Genomic DNA, 10,052 nt, shown 5'->3' on the forward strand with positions numbered 1-10,052 from the left:
ACATTTATCAGCAAACGTCCAATCCATGATGTAGGTCTCCTCACTGATGCGCTGCAGTGTTCTTTAGAGGTTAAAATCTAAAGGTTACAAGGCGCTTTGCGCTGAATTAACCTTTAAATCCGTCAATTTTGACTCTTGTAACCTATAGATATATATATACGTAACAACATTTAATCAAAACATCAACATATTTCGCATGTAACCTTTATTTTATAAGTTACTCGTGATTACAGGTTACCATAAAAGGTACCGTGCTAAGCGTGCATATAAGGCGTCGCATACACTATTCTACTGAGCACAAACGCCTGTACCAGCTTACACAAGTCCTTTTCCTTGACGCCTTGTTTACGATTGGCGATTCTCCTGATAAGTCTCACGGTAGCATTGACTGTATTTTTGAGCCTTTCCAAGGCCTCCCTATTCTTCCTGTTAGTCTGCAGATACAGACCCAGGATCCTGATCGTTTGGACCTCAGCGACCGGTGCACCCCCCACTTTCACCTTCAGCGGTGGTGGCGGCACATAGTGCCTCGCATGTATCCCTCTTGGTTTATCCCTAAGCACAAAAAGCTCGGACTTAGGCTGAGAGCACGAGAGTCCTGCCTCCCCCGCTAGCTCCTCCACAATATCCACTGCCTGTTGTAAAGTTTCCTCCAATTGTGCGTCGCTTCCCTTTGTTACCCATAGAGTAATGTCATCCGCATAAAATGTATGTTTAAGTCCCGATATCATTGCCAGCCTGGGCGGTATCTTGATCAAGGCGAGATTAAACAAGAACGGCGATAAAACCGACCCTTGTGGTGTCCCCCTGCCCCCCAACGGGAAAGGATCCGATTTAAATTCTCCGACTACAATCTCCGCAGTCCTATCCTCCAGAAATGATCTGATGTATCGGAAGGTTCTCCCCCCCGGTCCCATGTCCGATAGGTTCCTTAATATTGCCTCATGGGTGACATTGTCAAAGGCCTTTGTGAGGTCGAGCCCCAAGATAGCCTTCGTGCCCGTGCCGTACCCAGGATCAACCACGTCCTTTTTGAGCTGTATCATGACGTACTGCGTTGATAAATTAGCCCTGAAGCCAATCATCGTTTTAGGTATCAACTCCTTGTCCTCCACATAACCCTGAAGCCTGTTGAGGACCACATGCTCCATCAATTTGGCCAAGCAGGACGTCAGTGAGATGGGTCGAAGATTCTCAATACAGATCTTCTTCCCTGGTTTAGGAATAAATGTAATCCTAGCATGCTTCCACTCTGCCGGGATCTCCCCGGCCGCCCAATATTTGTTCATCAAGTCCGTGAGCGCCTCCACTGACTTGAAATCCAGGTTCCTCAGCATTTTATTAGTAACCCCATCTGGACCCGCTGCCGACGTAGTACGAAGCTGCCCCATTGCAAACTCCACCTCCGCCACCGTAAAGTCCGCATCTAATTCGAGGTTTTCCTCTCCCGAGTAATCCGGCAAGAAACCGCCCGCCTCCCCATTTATGTAACGACTTCGGAGTTCTTGAATGAACTCCCCAGTCGTGCCTTGATATTGATGAACTAACCTAGCCATTTGACCCTTCTGCGCCGATTTGGTTGCCGCCGGATCTAAAAGGTGCCTCAACAACTGCCATGTTGTTTTGCATCCGAATTGCCCATTCATCCTGTCACAAATTTGACCCCATTGTTTGCACTGCAAGTCCAACGTGTAGGTTTCGATTTCTCGTTCTAGCTTGGCCACCTTCCTACGGAGGACCCCATTATGCTTTTGTTTCTTCCATCTCCGAAGGAGACTCGCATGCGCTTCCCACATGTGTAACAGTCTAGAGTCCGCCGTAAAACCTTCCTCCACCGTCGGAACCTCTGCTGTGGTATCCTTCACGTCCTGCTTGAGCGCCTCAACCCAGGCTCCCAAGTCCTCGATTTCCCCGCTCACTGGGTCATTCCTGACTTTCCGAAATCTGTCCCAATCCGTCACTCTAATTCCTTTTACCTTGTCTTTGTGCTTAGCAGCACTAAATACCGTGGAAAGGATGTAGTGATCACTGCCCAGTGGCTGTCCCGTGTTTACCCACTTTGCATCCCTAATACCTTTAACAAATGTGAGGTCCGGAGAGGTGTCTGCGCTAACGCTGTTGCCTATCCTCGTATGATCTAGCGGGTTGTTCAAGGTTGTCCATTGTAGGTCCTGAGCTACCCGCCAAAGCCTATTTCCCTTTGGAGTGGCTCGGATGTAGCCCCACTCCGGATGAGGCGCATTGAAATCTCCTACCACAATGAGTTGAGCCCTAGCCGCTAGCCGTTGCGTCTTTATCAAGAGGTCTGGCAAGCCCAGCCCTTTATCTTTAGGAGAAGAATATACATTAAGTACAAAGAGACTCTTATCGTCCTTTCTTTTGGGCAGAACCTCTAGCAGGACGTAGTCCTCTCTGCTGCTATCTATGGTATGCTGAATCGCCGTGGCGTTGCGATGGACTAGCATGGCCGTGAAGACGCTCGATACACCCCCCCGATCAATCTCTGGCGGTGTAAATGCCTTAAATCCCGGTAATTTCACCCACCCACTAGCCTCTTGCAAAGCTATAATGTCAGGCTTACTGTCCAGATTTTGTATGTGCAATTGCAGGTTCCCCCGCTTGCGACGGAAGCCCCTGCAGTTCCACTGCCAAACCTCAATTTGCTGGCGAGGGGCCATGATTAGGCACTAGGTTTACTAACATCGGCGCTTGGCCGACTACGGGAGGCAATCTAGCCTGTAGCGTTGCATTGAGCTGTTGAAACATGCCCATAACCTGTGTTTGGAAAGCCCGCATGTCATTGGTGAAAGCGTCAAGACGCTCCTCAATCTTGTCTAGTCTGGCTTCGATCCTGTCGACCCGAGCTTCCAACCTATCCTGTCTTTCCTCCAGTTTTCCTATTCTGTCCGCAAGGGCAGACATTTCCCCCCTAAGACTAGTGACTTTAACGACTGGCTGCGGCGTGTCCGCCGTTGAAGTTTCTGCCACTCTTTTTGCATTAGCTCCCTCATCCGCCGATGGCGGCCTCTTAAGCTTCCCCCGATTCTCCACCTCCATAGCTGTGCTCTCGCTCTCGCGAGAAGCAGTCGCCTGTGCCGCTTTCAGTGGGGCCTGGACCACCGGCGTCTGTACCCTTTGTCCTTTGTCGCTTTTAAGCGCGCGTTCCATCTCTGCCATCCTGACTTCCATCTTTTTAATCGTCTCAGCCTGCTGCTGCACCTGCCTTTGTAGCTCCTTCTCTCGAGCAGTCTCACTCTGGGAGGCCACGTAGGGCCAGCTCACCTTTTTTCTCGTGGCACTGGGACTTGCAAGAATAAGAACCTAGAGCAAGACCTTCAGAAATACTTTGTGCTGCTTCTTCAGTAAAATATATCAACTTAAATTGATAAAGCATGCGTCACGCTGGTTTAGGCGCGTATATTGCTGCCCTCATGCCGGGAAGTCGTCGTTCAAAGCCGTCGCTCGCGTGGAGTTCGGCTTGCAGACGACGAGTGAACGCGACAGCCATCGCCTCGCTTGTAGCGCTGTCGCTGTCGCGTGCAAGATCACTTGTAAGGGGTTTATACTTGTACATACTACACGTACGTATACATACTTGTACATACTACATGTACGAGCCGATTGCGAAGAGCAGGCCTCTCCAAGAAGCAAAAAATACTGGTGCAAGCATTGCTTTCGACGAGAACGAAGGCGAAGTGTTAGCATATCCTTGTGTTGGAAATGTTCTTTGGCGAGTATGTTTTTTGCTAAGCTGCATTCAGCGTTCCAGTGAGTACGTTTCCGGGAAAACAACTGTAGTGTTATGTTGCTGCATGCCTCCTCGCAGAACGTAAGCGGTGATGCGATCTTCAGCATTTGTGCGCTGCCTCAAAGCTGTCGGCAATCGACACAGACGGTTCAAACGCGGGAAAAGTTTACCGGCTGTTGTAGCACGTGTAGCATAGAACCTTCGTCATCGCGCCATCCGCACGCTACTCGTAACGGGCGAATTCCGTCGGCTACGTGAGATGGTCGGTTTCTTATGTGTGCGAGAGAAGGGGGAGCGCAGCGTCTTGGCGTGAGCAGGCTTTCTTACACATGCAAACTTTTCGCTTGCACTGCGTTATGGTAGCTGCATGCAGGCTGTTTCACAACACACATGCGAATAGAAAATTCGAGGCGCTTGGCGATGAAACCTGCGTCAAGGGTGGGCGATAAACATGCACCTTCTGTTCAGCGTGCTATTTTTTATAGGAAAACCCAAAGCACGCATTATTGATAACCTCCGGTAGTAATCGTCACGGAAGTGCATGGTTAGAGCACAGCACTCTTGTTCCTGAGCGCTTGAAGTTGTTTCGCTTCACAGCAGCCTCCCACTTAGCTGAAAGCTTCTTGTCTTGCAGGAACTAATGGAACATTGGAACATCGTCGCGGCCGCTGGTGTTCGTGCAAGCGTAGGCTGCACAGAACGCCGGCATGATCGGCCTACAGGTTCAGTTGATGTTGCGCACGTCAACTACCACTCCTATATACACACAAATAAAGGAATGTAGGGTCGTGCAAAGCAGATTAGGACGGCACGCACGCAGAAATAAACCCGGTCAGGCACGGTCGCGGAGACTGCGAAGGAGCGGAACACCAGTGTTGACGTCACTAAGCCGCGGTTTCCGGTCTCCGCTCGCATCGTCAGTGTCAGCAGCTGCGCGCGGCGCTCGACGGGGGGCGGAGCTACAACGCAATTTTAAACGACGATTGCGTCGCTCCTAAGCGAAAAATCCCCCCCACCCCCAAAATTTTGTCTTCATGGTTTATAAGGTTCCCACATCCGTATATGAGCGTCTTATTGAATTCGACAGACTCTTCAGCTTCCCTTTAAGTAGTAGACAAGGTACTTCGATTTCTTGTGCAAATAATGTCCGCCTCTTCGAATGGACCTGCTCAAGGACTAGAATTTTAGAACAGATAATATTTGAAGATTACTGAAGGTCTATGCAGAAAAACCCGGTATAAGCAGCCGTAACTTAAATTTCGGCATGACGACTACAGCTGTTAAAAATACTCGACTTCAGAAATATGGTCTGTCGCTACATTGCTCAAGTGCTAACCACATTACCATCGACAGTCATCGTGAGGTACGAGTTCTGTCCTTATATTTTTTTCTTGGCTCATTCATCATCATCACCAACCTATTTCAGGTCCACTGCAGGACGAAGGCCTCTCCCTCTGATCTCCAATTACCCCTGTGCTGCACCAACCGATTCTAACTTGCGCCTGCAAATTTCTTAATTTCATCACCCCACCTAGTCTTCTGCCATCCTCGACTGCATTTCCCTTCCCTTGGCACCCATTCTGTAACCCGAACGGTCCACCGGATACCTAACCTACGCATTACAAGACCTACCCAGTTCCATTTCTTTCTTTTTATGTCGATTAGAATATCGGCTATGCCCATTTGCTCTCTGATCCACACCACTCTCTTCCCGTCTCTTAACGTTACGCCTATCATTCTTTGTTCCATCGCTCTTTGTGCAGTCCTTAACTTGTTTTCGAGCTTGTTTGTCAGTCTCCCAGTTTCTGCCCCATATGTTAGCACAGGTAGAATGCACCGATTGTACACCTTCCTTTTTAATGATCATGGTAAGCTTCCACTAAGAATCCGAGAATGTCTGCCGTATGCGCTCCAATCCAATTTTATTCTGTAAATTTCCTCATGTTCAGGCTCCCTTGCGAGTAATTGTCCTAGGTAAAAGTATTCCTTCGCACTCTAGAGCCTGACTGGCGATCCTTAACTCCCGTTTCCTTGCCAGGCTATTTATTGATCATTATCTTTGTCTTTTGCATATTAATTTTCAACCCCACTCTTACACTCTGTTAAGGTCCTCAATCATTTGTCGTAACTCGTCCCCAGTGTTGCTGAACAGGACAATGTCATCTGCAAACCGAAGGTTGCCGAGGTGTTTGCCGTTGAGCCTTACCCCTAAGCTGTCCCAATTTATTAGCTTGAATACTTCCAAGAATGCAGTGAATAGCATTGGAGAGATTGTGTCTCCTTGTCTGAGCCATTTCTTTATAGGTCTCATCCTACTCTTGTGGAGAATTGGGGTAGCTGTGGAATCTTCGTAGATATTTCTTGCAATTTTCCCTTCCTATTGAATTTTAGGAATTTTTATGGAAACTGTCGGTGCGTTCATATCTCGTCAAAATAACAAAAACAAAATGGGAGAAGTAGATGAAAAATACCAGAGAAAGATGCATGGCCACCAACAAAACATTTAGTTGTTTAGAAAAAATAATGGTGATAATGTAACTTTTTCTAGCTTCAGTGTGGAAGCCTCACCACAGAAGACATAAGAATAGGACGAGCTGAAAGATATCACGAGATCTTTTTAACACAACTGAAAGGTGTGAAAAAAAAAGAAAATGCATTAGCCTCACCGAATTGATCTATAATCCAGGATTAGAATATGCTATACAATGATGTGCACTGCGAAGCCCCAGAGAGCCCTTTGAGTGGCTGTGTACGCATACAGTAAGCAACAGGAAGAAGGTAAGCAAAGGACACAAAGGGGAGGGGGGGGGGGTGGAGGGTAAGGAGACTTTCGTGGAAGCATGAGCTCGACGCTGACAGGAGATGGTTTGCAAGTGAAAGTTCAATTTGAGTACTAAACAAACAGGTGAATGGCAGCATCATATACCTAACATGTGAAGAACACTGCGCGTGACTTGCCGAGTGTTTGCACCGTCCTCCATGTGGAGGACAGTGGCTTGCAAGGTTGAAGTGATTCGCAAAATGTCTCCCACCATTGGTCCACCATACTGTCCATACAAAGTTGAATGTTCTTTTTTTTGTATACGTTGAGCGTCTCAATGGTAGGGAAATGACTCAGTGCTCTTGTATCTCCTTTTGGCACACCTACGAATGGTTCGAATTCGCTCAGTTCCTCCTCGAAATCTGTATGCTTTGTTGTGTACGTAAAGGTGTACTTAGCCCCTTCCATCACACTTGTACTTGAGGTCCTCAATACTACAGGCAAGACAAGCTTCCTTACATGCCTTTTCCACCTTTTTCTTCCAAGTTGAACATTTTACTTAGTATATAGAAAAGGAGGAGCTACCATACTCTAGGATTCTCAAATAGGTGGGAATATGGTCACTGCAGCAAGCCTCAATATCGGAAAACCATCGAACATGTGGCTCAAGACAGCGTGACATCAAAGTAATGTTCAAGCAACTGCTATAAGTCGACCGCGCAAGTACGTTGGACTGCCATCGTTCATGGTGCCCAGTTTGTGGTTGTAAGCAAATTGCATAAGTTTCTGCCCCCTGGAATCAATTCTGGAGCTTCAGCAAAGCAAATTATGAACACTGAAGTTACGGGTTCAGGGTCTAGGAGTCACCATTAAGATGTCTCGCAGTCGATCACATTCAAACAGACTAGATTGGGAAATTTAGGTACCGATAAGGGGCGAAAACCACTTTCATTGTAATGCGGGGACACAAATACTGGTTTTCATCATGAAGTCGCATCAAATGGGGAATGTACGTTAGTTCTGTTCGGTTATAAGCAATTTGCTAGGTTCTCCGCATATCTACGGTCGATGAAATGAAAGCGCCGTACCAAGAGAGCCTTAATCCTTCCGAGACGCTGGGTTACCAATATAGGAAATCCTTAGGCGAAAACGTATTGACGAAAACATGATGTCCGTGATTTAAGACATCAGGCATTGTACTGTAAAATCATCGAACTGCGTACTTTATCGCGAAGTCAAGGCAGCGGACGAGCCATGGCGCCTTTATGCAAGGTTTTCAAGCACTGGGTTTAGAGCATTCAAATTTTGCACTCCACTTCGAGCACTTGGTGAATTCCAATTGCCCACAACCATGCGAATCACTTATCAGAGACGTGAACATCATCCCGATTTGGCAGTCCCGGTTTTGGGCGAGGCACAGAGCATTGTGGTACCCCTCCTTGCTGAAGCTCATCCGCAACGATTATCCTTCGCAATGGAAGCCATGCTTCTCCACGGCATTCATTTGATCTGCTGTATTCTTGGTGCACGGATTGGATATTTTCTGCAGCACTAGCGCAGTGAATAACAAGAGGCTTTGAGGAACGTATCTTCTGTGTGCGCCAAGTAGAAGTCCTTGACAAGCCTCTGCAATGAGAACGTCGCCCAACGTCAGCAGCTGCTTCTCGACAAGTCTCTCACCATTTTTTTTTCCAAACGAAAAGTCCCAGCTTAACCTTTGGATAGTCTTTTGATGAGCTGTCGTGGGGCCCCTCACAGCTCGGAAATCTATAAGCTTTAGCCTGGCAATTGCCTGCATAATGTTGTGCAGCAGGACGGGAACACATCGTAGTATTTCCAGATGTTGCTCGCATGACCTGGCACTTCTCGCATTTTCGGCTCTCAAGTTGCTTGGGAAGAAATGGCTGGAGAGTATGACGCAAATGACGAAGCTTTACGTGCAATGGAAGGCAGTCACTCTTCAAGATGACCTTTACACCTTGGGAATTTCAGAGAGGAGGCACCTCGAATATCTTGATGTTCCGAAAGTGCACAGAGGGTTAGGGGCGACTCCGTACTGGAGGGCTCCATGTTAATTTTGACGACATGGGGTTCCTTAATATGCACCTATATGTAAGTGCACGAGCGTTTTCTTTTTTTTAGAATTTTGCCTCCTATCTTAAGAATACGGTCGCCATGGCTGGTAATCAAATCCGCAAACTCGTGCTCAGCACACAGCACTGCAACCGCTGAGCCACCACGGCAACGAACAGTGTAGAAAGCACGAGAATTGTGCATGCGATTCTCATGTTTCTTTTTGTTCATCTAGTGACACTGTCTAACTATTTTTTCGTGGCAAAAGTCTTCATCGTCAATTCATGCTCTTCACTCACTGAAGAAGGCTAGTTCAAAGTGCCAGCATTCATTATATTTGAAAGACGATATCACAGTAAGTGCATCGCAGGATGCATCTAGTGCTGAAACATAATTATACTACAACGGAGTAGCATGGCAGCCACTTCATACGAAAATTTTTCCCCCGATAAGGCGTCCAATGTTGTGGTCCTTGACTGCAAGGCCAAGATCATTGATTTTCAGACAGCCTCGATTTTGATGCTGGTCGAGGCCCCACAAGAACGATAAGGTCACATGCAAAGCGCGAGCATTATGGCTAGCAGATAAAATTTGCCAGCTCTCCCTCAATCACGGTCATAACTGTGGAGCGTGTTCACAGCCCTTCATTGAGATTTACTTTCACATCATACAGCAGTATACTATATTGTTTCAGCATATCTAACCTGAATGGCACTTCACAAAGAGGCCTTGAAGCCACTGGCAACTGTTAGCTGTTCCCGGTCAACAGGAACAAAGACTTCTGCATAATTTAGTTTTCCTTCAGAATAGCCATAATGTTGCAAAATGCAAAACACCTGGTCTGAACACCTCCAGTTCGCAGAATTTCATGGCAAAAAAGAAAAAACTGACCTATTGAAACGCACCTTCAACACAAGTTGAAAAGATCTGCCAGTGAGGACAATTCGACACCATCTTGCATGTCCACACCTCATGCACATTTTAATTCCTCACCAGCTCTGCACCACCTTACTCTCTCAGACACACCATTACTTTATACGGGTGAGGAACCCAGCATAACGACATGCACCCACAAGGTTTCTTGTGTCCACGCACAACAATCTACAACTGTTGCACTGCTAGCTACAACATTAATTACTATCAGAAAATTATTCTGCACGTTTGCACTGCAAAGTGCAGAAATGGGTTTTATGGTTCAAAAGCATAAACATTTTCCAAAATCTCTTCGTTCTCTGTAATGTAATATGCAGAAACACAGCTAAGGATCAAACCTGCTGCCCTGCACCTCATATTGCAGCTTCTAGCAATGGTGTCTCATTGCTAAGAAGGAATGCAACACAAAGGACAAGGTCGCTATGTCTTTTCAGTTTGCCCATTTTTGTTTATCACAATTTTGTAATTACTACATTTCACCACTAGTTCCATCTGCAATTGCAGAATGAGATATAACAGCAAAGACAACAAACAATG

This window comes from Dermacentor albipictus, chromosome 1 (genome assembly GCF_038994185.2).
Source record: "Dermacentor albipictus isolate Rhodes 1998 colony chromosome 1, USDA_Dalb.pri_finalv2, whole genome shotgun sequence".
Taxonomy (NCBI): domain Eukaryota; kingdom Metazoa; phylum Arthropoda; class Arachnida; order Ixodida; family Ixodidae; genus Dermacentor; species Dermacentor albipictus.